The sequence below is a fragment of the Ascaphus truei genome, chromosome 1 (assembly GCF_040206685.1).
Source record: "Ascaphus truei isolate aAscTru1 chromosome 1, aAscTru1.hap1, whole genome shotgun sequence".
NCBI classification, from domain to species: Eukaryota; Metazoa; Chordata; class Amphibia; order Anura; family Ascaphidae; genus Ascaphus; species Ascaphus truei.
In genome coordinates, this window is record NC_134483.1 from 208,500,484 (window position 1) to 208,524,724 (window position 24,241).

A 24,241-nucleotide genomic window follows, 5' to 3' on the forward strand; every position below is an offset into this window, starting at 1 on the left:
CTGCTCTGTGGGGACGTACGGGATATTCAGACGTTCCTGCAGCGCTTGTACCTCTTTAGTAGCCTGCAGATTTTCTTCCTGCAGCGTTTCCTGCTTCTCCTCAGCATACTGGAGGTGTGTACACAGACCTTGCAGTTGGTTCTGCAGTCGGTGCTCTGCTTCAAACATTTCCTTGACTTCGTCTGTCAACTGAAAATTTTCTTCTTTCAGTTTTAAGTTTTCTCTTTGTAATCTTGAATTTTCTCCTTTTTCAGTCTCTGTATTATTCAGGGCCTCTTTGCAGTTCTCCTTCCATTTACGCACATCTGCTTTGAGAATGACAATCTCCTGGCGTGAGACTTCCTTCTCTAGGTTGAGGGTCTGAAGCTCCTTCTGAGAGACTTTGAGATCTGTATCAAGATTGACAATAGTTTCTATAGCAATGTCCAGCTCCTCAGTGAGACTGTGTAGTTCCTTTCTGGAAACTTCCAGGTCTGTGCGGCAGCTGTCGGTCTCATGATATGAGGCATCCAGTGCTCTGCGGAGTGTCTGAACCTCTTTCTGAGATACGTCCACCTCTATCCTCTATCCACTGTTGACCTCCTGTTTTGAGGCATTCAGCTCTATGCGAAGAGTGTGAACCTCTTGCTGGAAGACTGTCATCTGCTTCAGTGCCTCCTCATACTTCCGCTTTAGCGTAGCCACCATTTTATCAGATTGGCTCTGCTTTTCATCCATGGCGGAAATAGTAGCATTTGCAGTATCTAGCTCAGTCTTGAGATCGTCCAATCCTGTCCTGGCTAAAGAGTAAATTGTGAGCACATCTTTTTGTAGCCTCACGTTATTTTTCTGTAGCTCTGTGTAAACATCTTCCTTTTGTTTCAATTGTTCACGGAGCATATCACAGTCATGCCTGGCATTTTTCAGGGCATCATCAGGGCTGGTCAAGGGATCGTCACTCACTGGTTCCGGCTCCACTTCCCTGGGATGGTTGGTTGAGGGTTCCTCACTGTTGGCACCGGACAGACACTTCTTTGGGGTACCCGACTTCTGCCTTGGGCCCTCTGGATATTCGGTTAACCGCGGGACAAATTCTCCATTTTCTCTGGGCTGCAGGGCAACTCGGTCCCCCTTTTCCTCCACAGGATCTGCAGACGTGTCTGTTCCTTCCACGGTAAGTGAAGAACCGCTTTTCTTTTTGTTTTTCCGCTTTTTTGTTTTGGATGACTCCGTCCCATCCGGAATACTGGGGTCTCCTTCTTTATTTGATACTTTAGCAGCTTTATTATATACGCCAGGCTTTTCTTGCAGTTGCTTTAGCTGACAAAAATATTGGGTGATCTGCTGCTCCCGCTCTTTCTCTTGTCGACCATATTCGTCATCATAGAGGGCGGTCTTTTCTGTTCGTGCCGAGTTCAGGCACCCCCACCATTCTTGGGGTGTTTTGTGGATGTGACTCGGTTCGGGTTCCCCGTAAGAGATGTCTTCCTCTTTATTGGACTGGAAGGGCCACTCTTCCGTGGGGTAGGGTTCATTACAGGAACGCTGCATCTTGTCCTCCATTTTTAGGCTATCAGGTGTAATTTTCTTCCTGACCTCAGGAGGCGCTATTGCAGCTGTTGCCACTGTATTTGCTAGAACCCCCAATTGTGGTAGTTCTACAGGTGGGCATATTTTGCTTGTAGAGGTCGTAGCTCTCACAGGCATCTCTGTAGACTTTTCTTTTTTTTTCTTTTGGGTAAGTTTTACAATATCAGCAGTACTGTGCATGCATTTTCTATTATCAGGTATACAAGATGTGCAGTTGCTAGGTAAAAACGTCTATTTGCTTTACACCATTTACTTGCTAGGTTTAATCTCTCATTAGGTATGCTGAATGTGTAGTTGCTAGGTAAAAACTTCTGTTTGCTTTACACCATTTACTTGCTAGCTGCGCTCCCTCCGCTTCAGCAACAGAATTTGGTTTTCTGCTTGAGTTCAGTAATTTTCAGTCTCATCTTTGGGTATTATGGCATTCACACTTCACACTTTGGGTGTCTGTTTTGCTCCCAAGATATATAGGCAGACTTTTTTACTTGCAGAAAAAAAACATTCTTTGCAGTGGAATATTTCTTTCACTCCCGGCAGGGTGACTCAACACTCAGCAATTGGCTTTGGAATACTTTTTACACAGTTCAGCAATCCCTTTTTCCCCTGAAGGGCAATTTTACACTCAGCATTTGTTTGCTAAAAATTCCCCTGCTTCAGCACAGTCTTGTATCAATTTTCACACTTTTCTGCATATACTCCATTCACAGCCCTATGCGGTGTGGCAACCTTTATTTGCAAAATCAGTACCGCTCATGGGTCACCATCTGTATTCACTGCTTCAGCGAAACTTTTGAAACCAACAAACACCTATCCCTTTTTAAGGGCTGACTCACTTCTTGAACCCTGACTAGGACTGGCAGGCAAAACCCCTATTTCAATGACCATATTCCACTTTGTGATAGGCAAATAAGGTTTAGCTGCTTCAGCAGTCTCTCTCCTCTTGGGATTGGGGAAAAGAGTCCATCTGTGGTTTTGTAAGTTTCAGTGCAGTGTAAGTTTCAGTGGTGTGTATCACTTTAACTCTGGTCTCTGCTGCATGAGATTTTTTTTTTTTTTAAAGTTGCTCAGACTGTTTGTAGGCAAAAAGCATTAAAAATTTCACATAAAAAATCTCCGGTCCTTTTTAACTTCAAAGACACCTCTCGTCTTCGGACACCATATGTAGGCGGACGCTCACAGAGGTACACAATGGAGACTTTTAAAAGGTGAAATTATAACGAGGCTTTATTGTGCCTTTTCCTTAACATCAGGAAACCATCCAAACAAGAGGGAAACAAAGCTTCTATTCACTTGGGAGTGGTTCTAGTGAAATACTATGCAATCCACAACTCCCTTAGTTAAGCATGGCTCCCAGCCCCAAACACATAGCATGAAATGAACAGATATAAAAAAGTCTTGTTAATAAAAGTCTTATCTGTTAGCTTGCTGCTGTAGGGGAAGCTTCTCTGCTCTCCTGGAACCGCACCCGTGTGTGCACAGAAAATTTCAGCATCCAGGTTTAGAAGTCTTATTTGTCAGCTCCAGAGATCTGTGTTCTCTTGGTCAGTCTCTCCTGGAAGACTCAAGAACCTCTGCTCTGTCTCCAAAGTTTAGCTCACACACGTGAGCTAAGGAGTCACTTCCTGTCTCAAAAGACAGGCTTTTTCTAAGCCATCTAATCAGGCAGGTGGTGTTAGTTAATTGCCTACCAGCAGTTAAACACCACACTGCTGGATTAGAGGCACATTTGTGAACAGGGATAAGTCCCCTGTTACATACCTCCCCTGTTTGTGGGAAGCTCGGGCTTACCACGGCCAAAGCCCATAGTCCCACTCTCATTCGAGATCTTTCTGTGACTTGAATGAGAGTGGATGGAGGAAGAGAACCCTCTGTCCCGCTGGGATTGGAGCCCTTTCTCCAGTTTATTTGTGTCTCCTCCCGAGATCAGCACTCCTCAGTCGCTCAAGGAGGACTTTTTCCAAGTAAAGTCTTTTTACAGAGTGCGCGGTCATGAGATTGACATTGCGTCGGGCACTCCTCTTTTTGTAGACATACTGTATGGCAACAGTTGTAGAGCAGTTAGGACTAGACCGTAGAGCAGGCATGTCAAACAGTGCCGAGTGAAGTCTGCGCGCGCTCCTAGAAGGAACGCTGGCATTCGCCAGTCCAAAAGATGCGCTGCAGAAGGCAGCAGAGGCAGGACGAACGATCGCGGGTCTGGGTAAGATGGGAGCATGTCGGAAGGGGTGCGGTTGACAGATCCTTACAGAGGGTCCCCATGATAAAGAAAAAAAACACTTTATACAGGAAGCCAAACACTGCAGTCTATACTCACCATTACTCTGCATATGTACTGGGAGCTTAGTAACACGTCTGAATAAAATTTTGAGTACTGGCCCATTTCTAGCCAGTGTTTTCTTACTAAAAGTGCAAATCTGTATAAACCATTCACATCCCATCAGTAGTAAACACTAGTCAGCTGTTCCTGAAGTTCTTCTGAGTGCTAGAAGAGTATTAGAAGAGAATTACAAGAAAATGGAAAACATAAAAAAAATGTATGACAAATACTTAATTACAATACAATGAATTATTACTACACACCTCTTGCCATCCCGTTTCTTTCATTAAGCACCAGTGACACATTAATGATATGGTTGATGTCGTTGCTGCAAGTTTCGACACTTAGATATACATTCCAGTAATTGTTTATCCCCTTCACTAGTTCTTTGTTCGCAGATTTCCCATATTTGTGCAGATGATGCTTTAATGCATGCCAGATCAATTTGATGAGGTTCAAATCAAGGGAATTATAAATATAGAGACAAATATAGTACGGTTATGGCCAAGAATAAAACAAACACAGACAACAGCACAGTACCACAGTATTTAATATAGGTAATATAGGTAATAGTATATTAGTGCTCAGCAACTTCATTACAGAGTTGATTCCAGTTTCCTTAATGAATATCGAAGATGCACTGTGTTTTCGGTTGTTGACTTGGAAGACCCGGAAATAGGCTTTACCCATGATTCATGGAAATACAATAACAATGTCACAGTACAGGATTTGTAATGTGCTATTGTAGTAAAGCTACACATCCTACTTTTCATGCCAAGGCACAATAGACACCCAATCACCAACTCAGCCTTAACCAACATAAACACCTTGTATTGTATGTAGTAAATGAATGTTTCCCCAGCCATTGAGAAGTGACCAACCTTTGACACCTTAGCAGAATAAACGTTATACATACTGTATATAAAGTCAAACAGAAATTAGTTTTTTAAACAACAGATAGAAAAGGCTTATCTAGATCAGAAGCCATCTGCAGCATCACCCTTCTCCATCTTTGCTTCAACAATGGATAAATCCAGCTTCTATGCAAGAACCTGCTTAATGCTGTACCAGATACAGCACTAAGTACCCTATGAAGTTGACATGTGACCCCTAAAAACATTCACACAAAAAATAAAGTAGCAAAAGAAAACCTGTCTGAAGCATCCAAAACTCCAAAGGGCAACACTTTCGGGCAATCTGAAAGAAGAAGCCAGTGAGAACCATAGCCATTGAATTTCCCAGGAGAGCAGGTTCTGCACAGGTACTCCAAGCACTATCACACCCAGATCACCCCATCTTGGACCCATCGCACCCCACTCCAAATCCAGCTTATCTTCACCCCACTTCGGCCCCATCGCACCCCACTCTATATCCAGGTTGCCCCACCTCTGATCACACCCCACTCCAGACCAAACTCATCCCACCTCAGACTCATCACACCCCAATGCAGACCCAGATAACCTGCCAATTAACCAAGCACAACCCAACTAGGACCCATCACACCCCAATTCAGACCGAGTGTACCCCCACCAAGAACCGAGCTCCAGTCTGTGTTTTACTGGTGCCTTATTCATGAATAGCATTACATTGTAAAGTGTTTTTTTTCTGGACAATTGTGATGCTGATATACTATACCTGCCACTGATCATGCAGATCTGTCACTGATCATTCACAGGTACAGTACCTTAGCGAGAGCAGAGATAGGACAATTATCCTTTTTTTAGAGGCTTATAGATGGTTTCTATTACATTGTGGATAGACTGCTTTGTGCATCCATTACTTTTTTTGTGAAACAGAACTACTCAGCATTTGAAAGTCCTACCAATGTTAAAACAATCCTCATTAAAAAGAATTAAAAAGGATTGTATAATGTTTATTGTATACAAAGAGAATAGTATGCCTTGTGTAGTCCAGGAATATTTTAGTGCAGTTTAATGCATTTGCAGAATATCCCATATTTTTTTACTTAGTAATGGAACAAGCACATAAACGGCTGTCTTTAATTACTGGATTTTTTCTTCTTTTCTTTTTCAAATAACTTCAACTCACGGACCCATTGTATTAAAGAAAAATATTAGCTAGTAATTTACATCCTACGTAATATCCTTTTGCATATGTATTAAGAAATATAAATATGTGCATGTGTATGTCTATTTTTTTATCTTAATATATTGTTCCAAGCCTTACAGCCATTTAATATAGTAATTATATATCTCATTAATGTAAATTATTATTTTTAAAAAGACCTTTAGCATATGCATACAAACTAGAGCACAGATGTAGCCGTCGGTAATATTTTCGGTGCTGCTGCGTGGGGTTCCATGACTGCGCCCATTATGGCTTGAGAGGATAAACGCTTGGGGGTCCCATTAAAAGGAATTGACCCACCGAAGCGCCATCACATCTGTCACCTGACCCAGCACTGCGCTTTTCCAGAGTTTACGTCTCTGCACAGAGAACAGTAAGGACATCTCCACCTGTTGTTGCAAAACTATTTTCTCAGTTCAAAATAACTCCAACATAACTTTAAGATCAGTAGTATGAAACTCATAACATTTTTGATTTTCATTTTTTGTGATGACGTTTAATGGACTAAAATGAGAATACTTCATACTCTTCAAAATACACATTTCTTTTTACCAGCTTTATTATTACTCCAACTCTATTCATATATCTCCATCTCTCCTTCCTTTTCCACTTCTCAGTTCACATGAACTCCTTTCCTAATGTACCTGCACCCTCTGACAATACACAGCTATACCCCGTGCACTAAAACACACCCTTATAAATCCTCTTTTTTTCTATACTTCTGTGGATATTTCTCCCAATCCGGGTCCATGCCTTATTTCTACATGCTCTCGACCTCGCCTCCCACATATAACTTCTACTCTTTCTGGTGTCAACCCCTTTAACCTTGTACCCATCCCCTGTCACCCTTCCTCCTCTCTCCTTTACTCCTGTGCTCTTTGGAATTCTTTCTCCCTTCTTGGCCTTCACCAATGGACTGCTGCCAGCACCCACAAGGATGGCCACTACCTAGACCTAGTTTTCACAAAAAAACTTTTGTCTATGATTTCTCTATTTCCCCCTTTCCTCTCTCTGACCATAATCTCATATACTTTTTTCTCTCGCACGTCTCTTCTCCACCTTGCTCTCCTTCTACCCCTGGTTTCTGCAAAGACCTGCACTCTATTAACCTAACAGCTTTTGATTCCACTTTGCGTTCCTCACTCTCTTCTCTCTGCTTCAAACTCTGACAACCTGGTCAGGAACTACAACTATGCCCTATCCTCCTCTCTTGATCTGTATGCCCTTATTTTTCTCTGCTGCTCTCACCATTCTGACCCCAGACCCTGGCTGAATTTCCAGACACGAATGCTGCGTTCCTGCACTCGCTCCTTTAAATGCCTCTGGAAGAAATCTCACTCTCTCGCAGACCTTCTTCCCTACATATGTATTCTATCCTGTTTCAACTCTGCCCTCTCCCCCGGCTAAAGAAATCTCTTTTTCTTCACTTATCTACACACACAAGTCAACCCCATGCCGACTCTCCTCTGTCTTGGACCCTCTACTCAGACCACCATACAGTGGCGACACACTTTAATCTCATGTGGCTAGAGCCGCAAGCTGCGAGGTTTCCCGGCTTTCTCGTTTTTTTCACTCGGCGTGCCGCGCGTCATCGATGCGCGGTCACGCTTCATCGGGAGCGTGCGCGCATGGCGCGCGTGCCCAGGGCTCCCTGAGGGAGCCCTGGGTTCCTCTAATGTGGGGGATGGCGGTGGGGGGCTCCGGGGGACCCGGAGAGGGGAGGGGTATGCCTCGATCGGAGGACTGAAATTACATATTTGAAATACACCCTTATCTGTGAGTCGAGTGATATGCTTATTTTTGCAAGTATTCTTGGACAATAGCATTGATATTGAAAGTACCGCAAAATAATATACTGTGACAAACGGCTTACTCCGGGGCTCCGCCGTCTGTCCGGGACTGTTAGAACACGGTCTTTTAGGGTAGGTTAAATGATGAGACGTCACGTACTGTTCCTTTAAACAGGCTATGCCTGGTTTATTCAGTCCCAGGCACTGAGACTGCCACAGTTTAAACAGAAAACAAAGCCAAACAAAAAGCTGCTCGTCTGAGCGATAACTTAAACTTAGATGTCCCTGACTCAGAGTTGGAAGTGGCTTGTCCACTTCCACCAACAAAATAAGTACCTTTGCAGTCTTTAGACAAACTAACAGAATGAATGAAGCGATTTGGGAAAGAGGCTTTCTCACCCCTCTGCAGTTCAGCAGCCTTCCAGGCTCTTGGGCGGGGCCCAGAGGAAACAGGAAACAGGTCTTATATACCTGAACTCTAATCAGCATGACAGGTGACAGAAAACAGGCAGCAGACAAACTGTGGAATGGAGTGCCTGTACCACGAGGCTGCCCTGTTCAGCTTAGACAGGACAGAAACTGTTCAGTATCCTGGGAGCCCTGTATATGGAGTTTATTACCAACCCCTGGTTTCTGTCACATATCCTCCCCCCCAGCTCAGACCTCGAGGGGTGAGCGACCATGGATATTAGGGAGTGCATCCTTGACAACCCGTCGGCATTGCCATGTTTGTGCCCCGACCTGTGTTCAACAGAAAATTTAAAGGGCTGTAGGCTTAGGAACCACCTGGTCACCCTAGCGTTCTTCTCCCTATTTTGACACATCCAGGTAAGGGGTGCATGATCTGTGACCAATCGGAACTTTCTCCCCAACAGATAATACTTGAGTGTCTCTACAGCCCACTTTATTGCGAGACACTCTTTCTCGACTATGGAGTAATTTTTCTCCTGGGGATTTAGTTTCCTACTTAAATAAAGGATGGGGTGCTCCTCCCCTTGAGACTCCTGGGAGAGTACCGCCCCCAGCCCTACCTCAGATGCGTCGGTTTGGACTACGAACTCTTTGGAGAAGTCAGGTGTGACCAACACTGGTTGGGCACAGAGAGCTTCTTTCAGGCTTCTAAAGGCCTGTTCGGCTTCGGGGGACCACTTTACCATTAGCGGTCCTCTTGCTTTTGTGAGGTCGGTTAGTGGGGTTGCCTTAGTTGCAAAATTGGGAATAAACCTCCTATAGTAGCCAATTAACCCCAAAAAGGTCCTTACTTGTTTTTTTGTGACTGGCCTTGGCCAATTTTGTATCGCCTCTACTTTGAGTGTTTGTGGTTTGAGTAACCCTCTACCAATAGAATACCCCAGATACTTGGCCTCCTCCAGACCAATAGTGCATTTAGCGGGGTTAGCAGTTAGTCCAGCAGACCGAACTGCGTTGAGCACAGCTTGGACCTTTGGAAGGTGGGACTGCCAATCTTCACTATGGATTACCACATCATCCAGGTAGGCGGCAGCATACCGAACATGTGGTTTTAAAATTTTATCCATCATTCTTTGGAATGTGGCGGGAGCTCCATGTAAGCCAAAAGGCAGCACCTTATATTGAAAGAGGCCGTCTGGGGTTGAGAAGGCTGTTTTTTCTTTTGCCCTTTCTGTGAGGGGAACCTGCCAGTACCCTTTTGTTAGGTCTAGGGTTGTGAGATATCGGGCTTTGCCCAGTCTCTCTACAAGTTCATCCACCCTGGGCATAGGATAAGTATCAAATTTTGACACCGCGTTTAGTTTCCGGTAGTCATTACAAAACCTTGTTGTACCGTCTGGCTTTGGGACTAAAACTATAGGGCTGTTCCACCCACTTTGGGATTCCTCAATTACGCCTAGTTTTAGCATTTTTTTAACCTCTAAACTTATAGCCTCTCTCTTGGCCTCTGGGATTCGATACGGTTTAAGGTTAACTCGGACCCCCGGTTCAGAGACTATGTCATGTTTAATTACGTTAGTTTTACCTGGCTGTGTAGAGAAGATTTCTTTGTTCCTTCTCACTAAACTCTGGACCTCTCGTTTCTGATGCACGGACAGTGTTTCAGCTATGCTAACCTCTGGGTCAGTTTCTTGATTCTCTGACGGACCTGGGGGTACTAGGGTTAACAAGACCTCTCTATCTTTCCAGGGCTTGAGTAGGTTTATATGGTAAATTTGCTCAGGTTTCCTCCTACCTGGCTGCCTTACCCTATAATTTACTTCTCCCACTCTTTCCAAGACCTCATATGGCCCATGCCATTTAGCAAGGAATTTACTCTCCACGGTGGGAACCAGAACTAGTACCCTATCACCTGGAAAAAAAATTCTGACCCTAGCACCCTTATTATACGTATTCCTTTGTGCTTCTTGAGCTTTCTCCATGTGTTCCCTCACTATGGGTAGGACTGCAGCAATGCGGTCCTGCATTTGGGCAACATGCTCTATTACACTTCTGTAAGGGGTAACCTCGTGTTCCCAAGTTTCTTTGGCTATATCCAGTAAGCCCCTTGGATGTCGGCCATACAATAGTTCAAACGGGGAGAAGCCTGTGGATGACTGGGGAACTTCCCTAATGGCAAATAACAGGTATGGTAACAAACAGTCCCAGTTTTTCCCATCCTTATCGACCGCCCGGCGTAACATGCTCTTTAAGGTTTTATTGAACCTTTCCACTAAACCATCTGTTTGTGGATGATAGACTGAGGTTCTGAGATGCTTGATTTTTAGGAGTTTACATAGCTCTTTTGTTACTTGGGACATAAATGGTGTTCCCTGGTCAGATAAGATCTCTTTAGGAATTCCGACCCGGGAAAACAGAAGTACTAACTCTTTTGCTATGTTTTTAGCAGAGGTGCTACGTAGGGGAACTGCCTCCGGATATCGGGTAGCATAATCTAATATTACCAATATATGCTGATGTCCCCTAGCAGACTTTATTAGGGGTCCTACTAGATCCATAGCAATCCGGTCAAATGGTACCTCTATTATGGGAAGGGGTACCAATGGGCTGCGGTATGCTTTGAACGGGGCGGTGATCTGACATTCTGGGCATGAGGAACAATAGTTTGTAATTTCTGCCAGAACCCCAGGCCAATAAAAGCTTCGGAGAACCTTTTCTTTTGTCTTTTCCACCCCTAGGTGTCCCCCCAATGGATGACTATGTGCGAGGTGTAATACTACGTTACGGAATGTCCGTGGTACCAACAATTGTTTAGTTGTAACTGATTTTCTTTTATCAACCCGATATACTAGGTCGTTCTCTACCTCGAAGTAGGGGTAAGCAAGTGACCTATCTGGTTGGCCATGAGTACTATTCTGGTCCCGTATATTTCCCCTTGCTACCGCTAATGTGGGGTCCTCCCACTGGGCCTTCTTAAAACTCCCAGGACTGACCTCTAGGTCAGCGAGGGTCTTATCCTGTACTGGGGTGGTAAGTGCCTGATCAACATCTTGATTTGGGGTATTCCCTACCAAAGTAGTGATGGGGAAGGGAATTTCACAGCACTCCTCCTTTTCCCCCTTCTTATTTGGGCCCTCGTCAACCTCCATTTCTGAAAAAGGGAAAGGATTTGTTTCTTCTAACACTTCGTTATGGTCTGCTATTGAACTCTGGGCGCTATTCTGAGCTGGGGACCACATTTTTAGAAAATGGGGAAAGTCGGTCCCTATTAACACATCATGTGCCAGTTTGGGTACAACACCCACCTTGAAATCTAAAGAACCAAATTCTGTTTCAAAAAAAACATCAACAGTGGAATATTCATGATTATCCCCATGTATACAACAAATTGCCACTCTTTGTGAACTGTTTACCTGTTTCTTCTTAATGGGCAATAGGTATTCGGACACTAGTGTGACCATACTCCCAGAGTCAAGAAGTGCCCGAACCCTCTTACCATTAACCTTTACAAATGCCCACAGATGGTTATTCAAGGGGTCCTCTGGGCTAGGGCCCATACATTGGGACAACAGCGAATAAGGTTCCACGCTGTTGCATTGCATGGGCTCATCATTTAGTGGGCAGATTTTTGCTGTGTGGCCCCTCTCATGACAATTTACACATTTAGGTACATAGTCTGTGTCCCACTTAGAGCCTTTTCCCGGCTCCCCATGTTGGCTATTGCCCTTAGTGTGCGAACCACTGTTGCTGGAGCGGCGTGAAGGTGGTCGCCGCTCTTCAGCGCCCCTTAACCCCGGTACCCTTTTACCGTCTCTGGAAGAGTCCTGGAACCTCGGATAGTGGGGTTGCTCCACGACTGTGGGTTGCGGGTGCTCTTCTGCTGCACTGTACCTTTCTACAAGGGCCACAAGCTCATCCGCATTGTGGGGGTCACTCCGACTGACCCAACGGCGTAAGGCAGAGGGAAGTTTCCTCAAGAACTGGTCCATGACCAACCGTTCCACGATGTGGCTTGCTGAGTTGATCTCGGGTTGTAGCCACTTCCGGGCGAGGTGGATGAGGTCATACATCTGGCTTCGGGTGGCTTTATCCATCGTGAAGGACCATGCGTGAAACCTTTGGGCACGAACAGCCGTGGTTACGCCGAGGCGGGCGAGGATCTCGAACTTCAATTTTGCATAGACGTTAGCTTCGGCTGGCTCTAGATCAAAGTAAGCCTTCTGGGGTTCGCCGCTTAGGAAGGGTGCGATTAGACCAGCCCACTCAGCTTCTGGCCATCCCTCTCTCTGTGCCGTGCGTTCAAACGTGAGAAGATAGGCTTCCACATCATCCGAGGGTCCCATCTTCTGAAGGTAGTGGCTTGCCCTGGTCATTTTCGGAACTGGGGCTGCCTCTGCCAGTGGAAGGTTACTGATAGTCCCCCTCAGGATCTCGAGTTCCTGCTGTAAGCCCTGAGCGAACCGCTTTTGCTCCTCTCTCAGCAGGCGGTTTGTCTCTTGCTGGTTTGCATTAGTCTCTTGCTGGGCTATTAACAGCTGTCGCTGGGTTTCACTCGCCTGTTGCTGGGCTTCATTCGCGTCTTTCTGGACAGCGACATTGCGTACCAGCGCACTCACCACGTCTTCCATCTTGTTTGGAGAGAGAGAAAAAAAAAACCTTCTTTTTTTTTTTTTTTTTAAAGTTCTTTAACCCCCAGACCTTTCAGTGTTCTGCCCGCATTCTCCACCATATGTGACAAACGGCTTACTCCGGGGCTCCGCCGTCTGTCCGGGACTGTTAGAACACGGTCTTTTAGGGTAGGTTAAATGATGAGACGTCACGTACTGTTCCTTTAAACAGGCTATGCCTGGTTTATTCAGTCCCAGGCACTGAGACTGCCACAGTTTAAACAGAAAACAAAGCCAAACAAAAAGCTGCTCGTCTGAGCGATAACTTAAACTTAGATGTCCCTGACTCAGAGTTGGAAGTGGCTTGTCCACTTCCACCAACAAAATAAGTACCTTTGCAGTCTTTAGACAAACTAACAGAATGAATGAAGCGATTTGGGAAAGAGGCTTTCTCACCCCTCTGCAGTTCAGCAGCCTTCCAGGCTCTTGGGCGGGGCCCAGAGGAAACAGGAAACAGGTCTTATATACCTGAACTCTAATCAGCATGACAGGTGACAGAAAACAGACAGCAGACAAACTGTGGAATGGAGTGCCTGTACCACGAGGCTGCCCTGTTCAGCTTAGACAGGACAGAAACTGTTCAGTATCCTGGGAGCCCTGTATATGGAGTTTATTACCAACCCCTGGTTTCTGTCACAATACTTACTTAAAAATATGGAAACATAAGATTTTTGACAGTGGAAAATACTTTTCAAGAACAACTTACAAGTGTAAGATTGCCTTTTAGTAGACTACTGGCGCTTTGTATATAATAACTCAATAGAACATTTTGCCCTAAAATGAATGTTAAGAGAAGAACATCTGTCTGCACTATCGTTACTTTTTCCATACAGAAAAAATAAGTGGTTACAGAAGAAGATACTAGATGAACACTTTGCAATGATATGTATAGCATTCTGCATTAAGGTCAATTACTTTATCCATTTTAAGTAACGTTCTTGCAATTTTGATTTACTTTAAGCTCAACTGACTGACAACACTTACAAATTTGGCAAAGACTCAAGCTAAACAAAACTGGGGAAAACATCATCAGATTTAGCAAATAAATGTATTCTTCTAAAATAATTTTGTAGAACAAATCTTACCAAACGGCACCAGCAAAACTTAAATAACAAATATATAAAAAAAAGTGTGTATGTGACCAAACGGTGTCACTGTTCAATACTACCAGAAAGTCCTTGGTAGAATACAATATCAGGTAAGTCCAACAAACGATGACTCCAAAGATGACTCCGACTCCGAGAGTAGCTGGTGGCAGCAAAAGATGATTTTCCTGTTCTTTTTGGATTACCTGTCCGTTTATACACAGTGTTGCACTATATTTGTTTTGTTTCTTCTTTTCACACATGCGGTACCACACGGATTGATCATCTTTTGGAATCATCGTTTGTTGGACTTACCTGATATTGTATTCTACCACGTTTGGTCACACATATATATCCGAGGCACCTTTGGATTCCTGACGGATCACTGCCCCTCTACATCCTTGAGGCTGTTGGACTGCGGATCCAGTTACGGACACCGGATGGTGGTGATAATTCACAAATTGCCTTTTATTCATTTACCCTTGTGAATGATTTTCTTCCCCTTCCCCCGCCTTCCCCCTCCATTCCCAACATTAAATGTACGCTTTTATACTATGGGGCGTGCGCTCTCTCCTCTCTTTTTCCTGTAGATTCCCATCGAATGTGGTTCATCCCCTTTGAGAGCAGCCAGAGACCCCCACACTAGCATCTTATTTCCATAATTTGTTGGATATTTTGAAAGGACTGGTTCTATATTTCTTCCTTTTCTATTAACAGTTATACACAATTGTTTTAGCACTTATAGGGCTTATTCATTAGCTCCATTTTTTTTTATTATTATTTATACATATATTAGACACTTACACATTGTTATTTATGTTTGGTTTATCCCTTGATATTAATATTTTATTTATAATTTGTAAGTATAATCACTTAGGCGCTACTTTATTTCCCCATTATATATATATATATATATATATATATATATATATATATATATATATATATATATATTTTTATTATTATTATTTTGATTTTGATTAGCGCAGCACACACCCTTTTTTCACACTTCTAAAATAATTAAGACTTTTCTTCATAAATCTGGTGGCATTTTCAGGCTTCTGGGACGGTTCGCCCCGGGAGTTGGAGGTTTTTGTCGAGGGTCTCAACCATAATGTATATAATATCAAGCTCACCAGCCCCTGGAGTCTTGAGTTGGTTGTTTTCCTTATCTCAAGATTGGGGTTGGTGAAGACGGTCTCATTTGTACTGATATCCATCGTAAAGAGACCGCCACCAACTCCATTCTTCATGCACGCAGCTGTCATCCACGCCACCAAATTAGGGGGGGGGTACCGGTGGGTGAATTTGTGAGATTGAAACATAATTGTTCATTACAGAACACCTACCGGTCCCGGGCTGAAGAGATGACTACCCGTTTCCAACAGTGTGGTTACAGTAATAATGTGATTGGAAGGGGAAGGAAGAAGGGAAGCGCAGGTTCAAGAGCATCTCTACTTACACCCAGGTTAAAGAACATTAGTGTGCCGAACAAGATTATGAGGTTTGTGGCTACGTTTGATAAAAACTGGAGTGGGTACAGGAACATATTACAAAAACAATGGCATTTGTTACAAACAGACCAGGATCTTAAGGTGGTTCTGGGCAAGGAGGTTAATTTGGTTAGCAGGCATGCTCCTAACCTCAGGGACAAACTAGTGCGGAGTCACTATCATGTGGGGGGGGGCACTCATTTTCTATCAAAAACAATACATCGTGGCTTCACGTCCTGTAAGTCCTGCTCAGCTTGTCAATTTATGACTAACACACTGGAATTCTTTGACGCCAATCGGACTAAGAAATACATCATTCGCCCTAGTCTGTCGTGTAGATCTAACGGTGTTATTTCTTATCTCACTTGTAGTTGCCCTAGGATCTACATAGGCATGACTACACGGGAGCTTCGCTTCCGTGTATTGGAGCATGTTCGGAGTATCAAAAATTCTGAGCAGGACTTAGTCAAAGGCAGGAAGCTCACGACGGTGGCTAAACATTTTAGAACAAATCACAACTCTGATCCTGGTCTACTTCAGGCTTTTGCTATAGATCAGGTGATGTTGGGTATTCGGGAGGGTGATATGGAGAGGGCCTTCCTGCAGCGTGAGTGCAGGTGGATTTTTAAACTTGGCACTCTGCTTCCAGGGGGCCTGAATGAATACACAGGGTATGCTATGTTTTTGTAGGTATATGATCTTTTCCCTGTGTCTATTATGTTTCATCATTCACTCATTTTTTCCTCCTTTTAATTTCAATTCTATTACCATCCCCCCTACATATCCTCTTTTTCTTCGCTATACAGTACATCTTTTTACTCTTTCCCTTTTCCTATGGGATACTGTTCTTATGTTATGTTTCCGTGTGCTGGATACTAGAGGCCATTATCTCTAGGTATATTTTCTTCTTTTAAATCACCATTTTATTTCGTTTCCAAATTGAGTTTGTGCAATCTATATATTGTTTAGTATAATTCTTGCTGAGATATATATGTAGATTAAAAAGATTCTTTCACAGTGATCCCTCTAATGAGGACAGTGGGAGCAGATTTAAATATCATACATCATTGTGAGCTGTGGAGAGCGGCTGTGAGCTACGAATCTACCTCTGGAAACATTGCTGCAGAGACGTTTGCTCCAAGGGACCTGTGTAAAGATACACACACTTTTTTTTTCTTTCTTTTTTTCTTTCAACTCTGTCTTATACATTGCGGGCTTAGGTATGTCTGGGATGTTTAGCTCTTTTCACCTGGTCCCTTAGGGGAAGTAACTAATGACTAGGCAGAACTCATTCTGGTGTGCTTTTTGAGCCATGCAGGCACTTTTCCACCTCTGCAGGCTGGATGGCATTATAATCAGTGTGCTATTTAAATCCTTGGTAGCATGCATTATTTTAAGCCCCCTGATGAAGCGAGGGTGAAACACGTGTTGGGGCGTCTGTTTTTCCCTGACTCCCCTGCAGATGGACCCCTCAATTGGAAGATCTTTACCCTTTGGACATTTTACTATCACAGTGTGGCATTGATGGTCTCATGGACTATGGTAACTTATGTGAACTGTTAACCATTGTTGATCCCATACTAACAGTCTCCTTTTGGTACTGTGCCTGGTTTGCCTTGATTATACCAACTGCATTTACGGTGTATGTATATAACATATGTATTTGACATCAGCATGTATTAGGCCATTTGGTGCATGTGTTATCTATGCTTGCTGTGTGGTTTTGTATTTACTAGGGGTGAGGCCGGCCTTGTAGGTTCATGGGGTTATTGTTAACCCCTTGTTCTACATATATTTTGTACTTATAGGCTTTTTTTCTTTGCCTTGGGTATTAGGCGTCCATCAGTATCTTCATAGGGGATTTCCCCTGTCTAATACATATTCTATCACAGGAGGATGTCAGGGTTTGTTTTAATATTTTTTGTATTTTATGTTTGATTATTTGTGCTGTTAAATCATAATTTTCTTTGATATTTGTTCTGAGTATACTTGAGTGCTGAGTTGGGACGCTTTTCTTTTTCTTTTCATTGTTATATTACTTCTAGTCCCTAGCACCGTTAGTGGTTATTATATTACTAATTTAAGTACTCATTATTTGCTTAGGCTGTTGCAGGCAGTTTGTCTTGTTGTAATATATATATATATATATATATATATATATATATATATATATATATATATGACAAAACAGAGAAAGAAAGCAGCGCCTCTGATAAGTGTGAAAACAATATTAAAGTGAATAAACTTGCTAATATATAATATAATATTATATCTACACAGTGTAAATACTAATAATGAATCCCTTAATTATTACTATAGCACAAAAAAATATTACACCTGTAAACCATATGGAGAAATTTTACATAAAACTAAGTAACAACATATACAGAAAAAAAGCAAAGAAAAAGTGATAAACCAGTCCTCAGAAATAGTTCCAGTAAAAATTGTGGGTGCTGGTGTAGAGGGTCTCCGGCTGCTCTCAATATGGACAAACCACGTCCACAGGGAATCTAAAGGGAAAAAGAGAGGAGAGAGCGCACGCCCATAGCGTAAAATAGTAAATTTAATGAGGGGAAGGGGAGGAGGGGGTAAAAAATGCACTTACAAAAGTACAATAAAAACAAGCATTGCGTGATTAATAATCACCACCATCCTGTTAATACTGCATCATTTTGGGGCAATCCCAGTCTCAGAGTATGAAGGATCGACGTCCCAGCAGGTATCCAGGGCAGGTAAATGCTGTTCAAGAGTCCAAGAAAGTGGCTCCGTTTTCTTCAGCCTCTGTAGCACTCGCGCATGGATCATGGAGAGACTGATCCATGCGCGAGTGCTACAGAGGCTGAAGAAAACGGAGCCACTTTCTTGGACTCTTGAACAGCATTTACCTGCCCTGGATACCTGCTGGGACGTCGATCCTTCATACTCTGAGACTGGGATTGCCCCAAAATGATGCAGTATTAACCGGATGGTGGTGATTATTAATCACGCAATGCTTGTTTTTATTGTACTTTTGTAAGTGCATTTTTTACCCCCTCCTCCCCTTCCCCTCATCAAATTTACTATTTTACACTATGGGCGTGCGCTCTCTCCTCTCTTTTTCCATATATATATATATATATATATATATATATATATATATATATATATATATATATATATATATATATATATATATATATATATAGTTTTTATTATTATTTTGATTAGCACAGCACACACCATTTTTTCACACTTCTAAAATAAATTAAGACTTTTCTTCATAAATCTGGTGGCATTTTCAGGCTAGAGTTTTTGCCAAGTACTCTGCTTTTAGACACCTTAGAGTGCCATAAGATATCTTATGAGCCATTGAAGTACAGTACTGCTTTGGAAATATAGTATGGGCTATACTGTATAGAAGTCCCCCAGCTGCAAATGTCTCTTCATTATGCGATAATCCACATTTTTGTTGACAGCTTGGTGTAGACCAGTGGTTCTCAACCTTTTTTGTGCAACCCTGAAGGATTTTTATAAAACCTCAGGGCACCCCTACTCTTCAGACCTCATTCATCCCCTCCTCACTTACACACAAACACACTCACCCTCCATTTCACAAGCACACAACCCCCACACACGCCCACTCTCTTCTTACATACTCCACATTCACCCTCACACTTTTACTCTATATACACACTCCACGTGTATCCCCCTCTCACACGGCACACTCTCCCTCTTTCTTAATAATAAACACCACATTCACCACTTTCACCACCTTCTCTTACTTACACAACACACAATCCTCTACTCAACAAAAAGCACTCCCTTACCCTCTCATACAAAGTCATCACACACACACACACAGCTCTCACTCCTTCCCTATTTCTACCCACCTTCCCACACACACACTTCAAACATGTCAGCTGCTCAGCGGGCGTATCCGTTGCTTTCTAGAGATGGAGAGGCACCTCTCTCTCCTCTATGCCGAGCTGGGAAAGGAGAGGCAGATCTCAACATCTACATCCAGGCAGTGTGGTAGGTGCCCACTGAGGAGCCCGTTGAGTTTATCCCCGGGAACTGTGGCACCCTTGGCAGAGGGTGATGGCACCCTGGTTGAGAAATACTGAAATAGACACTTAGAAAGCTCGGGTTTCACTCTCAACCACAATGACTATTCATATATATATAATACTGAAAACTATGAGTTTAACCATAAAATCTGCATTCCCAATAAAATATAATTAGCTCAGGCTTTTATATAGAGTTTATTGCTCGGTCTCATTAATAGGATTTTAGGGACCATTATATTTGTTTATGCTTATAAAGATGTATTTATCTCTTAAGGAGAGTTATTGTTAGATAATGATTAGAGCAGGGGTGCGCAAACTGGGATGAGCAGGATTTTCTAGGGGGAGCGCGGCGGTTGCAGAGCCCCACGCTCTTTCCCCAGGCAAGTAAATTAAATGCCGGGGGCGGCCTCTGCAACTTCCTTTGCCTGCTCTCGGCCGGCTTTTCGGCGACGCGTTGCCAAGACAACGTGGCATCAAATGTCGCCGCTGGGTCAGATGTCACCTGTATAAATTATTTCAATGACTCACCAGAGATCTGGTAGATTTCCAGATGAGGTGCTGTTTTGGAACAAAGTTCAACCACAGTTTCAGCTAATTTCTGACCACTTTTTGTTGTTTTACAGAACCTCTCTCTATGACACCTTTCATCATGTTCTCAGATCTCTGGTAAATTTAAAATGTAAATAAATTAGTGTTATTTTACTCAGCTATGGTGGCCGAATATATAGTTGTATGAAAAGATGAAAAGTGTTTGAAATAGATCTTTAATTTCAAACTGTGATAATAGAGCAGAGGACATGACAATCCCAGCCTGACAAAATATAGAGTTTTACTAACAGGGTTTCAGTTTGCAAAGTTTAAATTAATCATGGGCCCTAAAGATAGTTTGGTGCAATCATTATTTACTGCAATATATAGCAACATGCTGCTTCCTAGCCTCTGTCTGGGAAATCTCTGTAGACAAAACGTTCCATCAACTTAAAATATATCTAATAAAATGTATTCAATATAATTACATTTCTACATTCAGAAATCGAAGCCTAACTCCCAATAGCTCCCCCTGGGGAGCCACCACCAGCTCTGAAGCTGGTACTAGTGACAGCAATGGTATAGGACATGTTTTATGCACACAATTCCATGGCTTGCCTAGAAAGTAGAATTATTAGATCAAGAATAGTTGGCACTTCAAAGATGTGAAAGAGATGACAAGCTTCATGCAGCAGATGGGTCTGTAGATGAGATCCAACCAAGAAGCAATCCTTTCGTGGAAGATCAAAGATAATGAGGGATGGAATGTACTGTATGTATACCAATGAGTGTGTAATGTAACTATGAAAATATTGTTTTTAAATATGGATTTGTGCAGGCTGGGTAAGTGCATTTGAATGTTCTTATATTGATATATTAATCAAGGTGTGAATACTCAATTCTGTGAAAGCTTAACATGATGTATAGTAAAAGTGTGTGTGCGAGCATGCGTCTGTAGGGATTTTCTGTTTGCCAACATAACATACATCTTGGCAGCAGATTCCCCCAATTTTGGTGCAGAGATTCCAACAGCACCTGGGCTCCACCTCAAGCAGTTAATACCATGTGTGTCTTACATGTAGCCAGGTCCCCTTACCTCCCATTCTGTTGGGAGTGGAGATGGCTGCAGAGCTGCCCAGGTGCCTCCAGTGCTGCGGGTGGACCCGGATAGGAGTAGGGAACGCTGAGGTAGTGTGGCAAGCGGGTCACCGGAACTCCGTGGCGGTTCCAATATGCAGGGCATTGCCATATTTGATAGTTGCGCATGCATGCTAGAGAGTTGCGGCAACCATTAGCCAGGCTCGGCAAGGGACTACACGTCCCAGTAGCCCCAGGGGTTGCTCATCACATGGACCTTCGCAGCCGATAGAGCTCATGGATTGGCGCAGAGAGAGAGAGATATATTTGGTGCGCTAAGGAGACCACACCAGTCGGAGCAGGGACACCAATGGGTGAGGATGTGTTCCCTGAGCTAGGCCAGAGATCCACCATAGATCACAGCTACGCCCCGACTCACCTCAGCTTGTGGCTGCTACAGGGAAGGCCCATAGATAGGGACATTTCCCCAATAGCAAGCAGTAGTATTAGTGCATTGGTGACCGATGCCATGCGGTGTGCCCGGTCTTCAGTCTGGGACCAGACCACAAGCACCAAATAATAGACATTAAGGGACACCCTCCAGCGGGAGCTCCCTCAAGAGGCGGACGCCTACGGATGCGAGAGAGGATCCGGTAGACCACGTTGTGGGACCACATTGCGGTTCTGCAGATCCACCATCCAAGTAGGCCTGGTCTGACCTAAGACCAGAAAGGTACCCAATGTGCACTAATGGCCACACACAGGGGGTAGCGCTACTCTATACACTCTTTGGGTGGGCTTTGTCTGTGGATACTAAGGTGGTTATGTGCCCAGGCACCTCAGTACTTTGGGGGTTCCACTGCGGTGCTACATGTTGTGTGGGTACCGCATTGTGGGGCCTGTACTGTTATTGTGTGTTAAGTTTATGTGTGTACGTAAAGATAAGTTTGTTATACCAGCGTGTGTATAATTATTCCCTGAGTGTTTACGGTCCTTTGAGGAGTTATCCAGCTGTGCTAGGATCCCTCACCGGTGGAGGCGCTGTCAGCAGAGAGAATGCGATCACCCCAGGCTCCCAGAGGAGGAGGATCAGGTCTCCAGTGCGCCAGATAGGTATCCAGCACATGTAGTTCCCTTAGTCACGGGGAAAAAGGACTATATTTGGAGGCGCTGCTGAGATTCAGACCTGGAGTGCCTGAGAGAGAGTAGTGCAAATTAGCGAAACCATGTTTGTGCCATCCAAGCAAAATGTCCGTGACTGGGCTTTGGAGCTCCACGAATTCCCCCGCCACGTGGTCGCAGTGGGAGACGTTCCCTTATGACGTCTGCGACCACATAAGACATCTCCCCGGTCTAGCCATCGCACAGCTCATAGGCCGAAAATATGACCCCACATACCGTTGGAGTGTCATAATAATGGCTGCAGGCCATGAAATATGTGAAGAGGATGCTCCACGGGCCATGTATCTCCCAGAAGCCCTGCCCACAAGTTGCCCATTGGTATACTCCAGTCTAGAAACTCCAATGGCCACATACACCCTGGGACCCTCAGCTGAGGTACCCTATCGGGTGGAATCTTCAAGCCCCTCCTATACCCCATGGAGGAATAAAGTCCCAGCAACGAGTTCATTCATCCACTCAGACTTACCCATACACAGGGTTACCTTCAGTCCGGGAGCTCACAGAGCTGAGACCCCACACCCTTCGTATACCCCCATCAGGTACAGGACTAGTCCAGAGAAAGCCCCTAGCCAACGACCAGAATACCAGAGCCGCTTGTTAAATAGAAGCTCCGACTTGGGGGTAACACTACCCCAACTTCACAGTCCCAGAATTACCGCAAACTCAAAGCCTTCTCCAGGATATCACCCACTCCCGTAGGGGAAGAAGAGTTTGGAGCATGGAAGGAACATGCCCTGCACGTGCTTGACGAATGGTCCTGCTCAGAGGCAGTGAAGAAGCAGCGAATTGTTGAGTGTCTGCATCCCCCTGCCGCCCAACTTTTGCGAATGCACCGGGAGACCAAAGGTGAAGTCACCACTCAAGAGTTAGTCTAACTCCACATCCAGTCCTACACTGCTGTGGATGACGAGAATGAACTCTTTGCTCAGTTCCGTGCGCTCCACCAGAAGGAGGGAGAAGAGCTGTCCACGTTTACCCGATGGTTGCAACTGTCCTTATGGGGATTGCTCTCCAAGAAGATTATCCCTGTCACTGCAGTAAAGGAATACCGGTTCAAACAGCTCATGAAAGGGTCTCTACCCTCACACCCTATAGCCCTCATGATGCAAGGTGCCCCTTGGGCCACGTCACCCCCAGCTACTGGATTTGATGAACCACATAAGAAAGCAGGACATGCAGTTACATGTCCCGCCCTCCATGCCATCAGAGAGCGCCCCGGTGCCCAGCACCGAGGAGGTACTCCAACCAGATGCCTACAGTTATGTGGGGCCTGCGGTGATTATTCGAGTCTTAGTGGCAGGAACATACTCCTCCGCCTTGCTGGATACTGGGTCACAAGTGACCATTATCTACCGGCCCTTCTATGACCAGCATCTGAAACATCTGCCTATGCAGTCGGCAGAGAAGATGAAATTATGGGGTCTTACTAGCGAAAACTATCCCATCGACGGTGTGATCCACTTGTGGTTGAATATTCCCAAACTTAACACCAACAAGTAAGTGAAAGCTCTATTATGTCCCAAGCCCCGGGAACATCCAAGCACCCCCATCATACTGGGGACCAACGCTGATGTAGTGCAGGCCTTGATCCGGGCCTATCTGGAAGAGGTCGATGAATTACCCCTATCTTCGCTGAAGTTTCACCCTGTATTCAAGGAGGAATGCCGTAGGATCTCTGCCCAAGAAGGATATGGCCAACTCTTCAATCTCGAGAAGGGGCTGACCAAAATTCCACAGCACATGGCCACTGTACCTAGCTACCCAGGCCTGAAGAGGACGCCAAGAAAGGGTTCAAGGTGGTACCAGAGATAAAAAAATGGAAGTCCGCATTTCCTGGAAGAATCAAGGTGACCATCCAGAACATCTCATCTCATCCTACACAATTTGAAGTCGGTCAAAGACTGGGTCGGATATACCCGGTTACCCCAATAGAGTCACTGGCTCTTGTGAATGCCGCTACCATGCAAGATGATCCTGCTTGGTTGTAG

General features: G+C 44.2%; 1 long non-coding RNA gene across 1 annotated transcript in view; it reads left to right on the forward strand.

The window, feature by feature from the left end:
- Positions 1–24,241, forward strand: part of LOC142470191 (uncharacterized) — a 78,063-nt gene that overhangs the window by 38,916 nt on the left and 14,906 nt on the right. Inside the window, exon 2 of the long non-coding RNA XR_012789215.1 lies at positions 15,268–15,431. This is a non-coding gene — a long non-coding RNA (uncharacterized LOC142470191). The remainder of the gene's footprint in view (positions 1–15,267; positions 15,432–24,241) is intronic.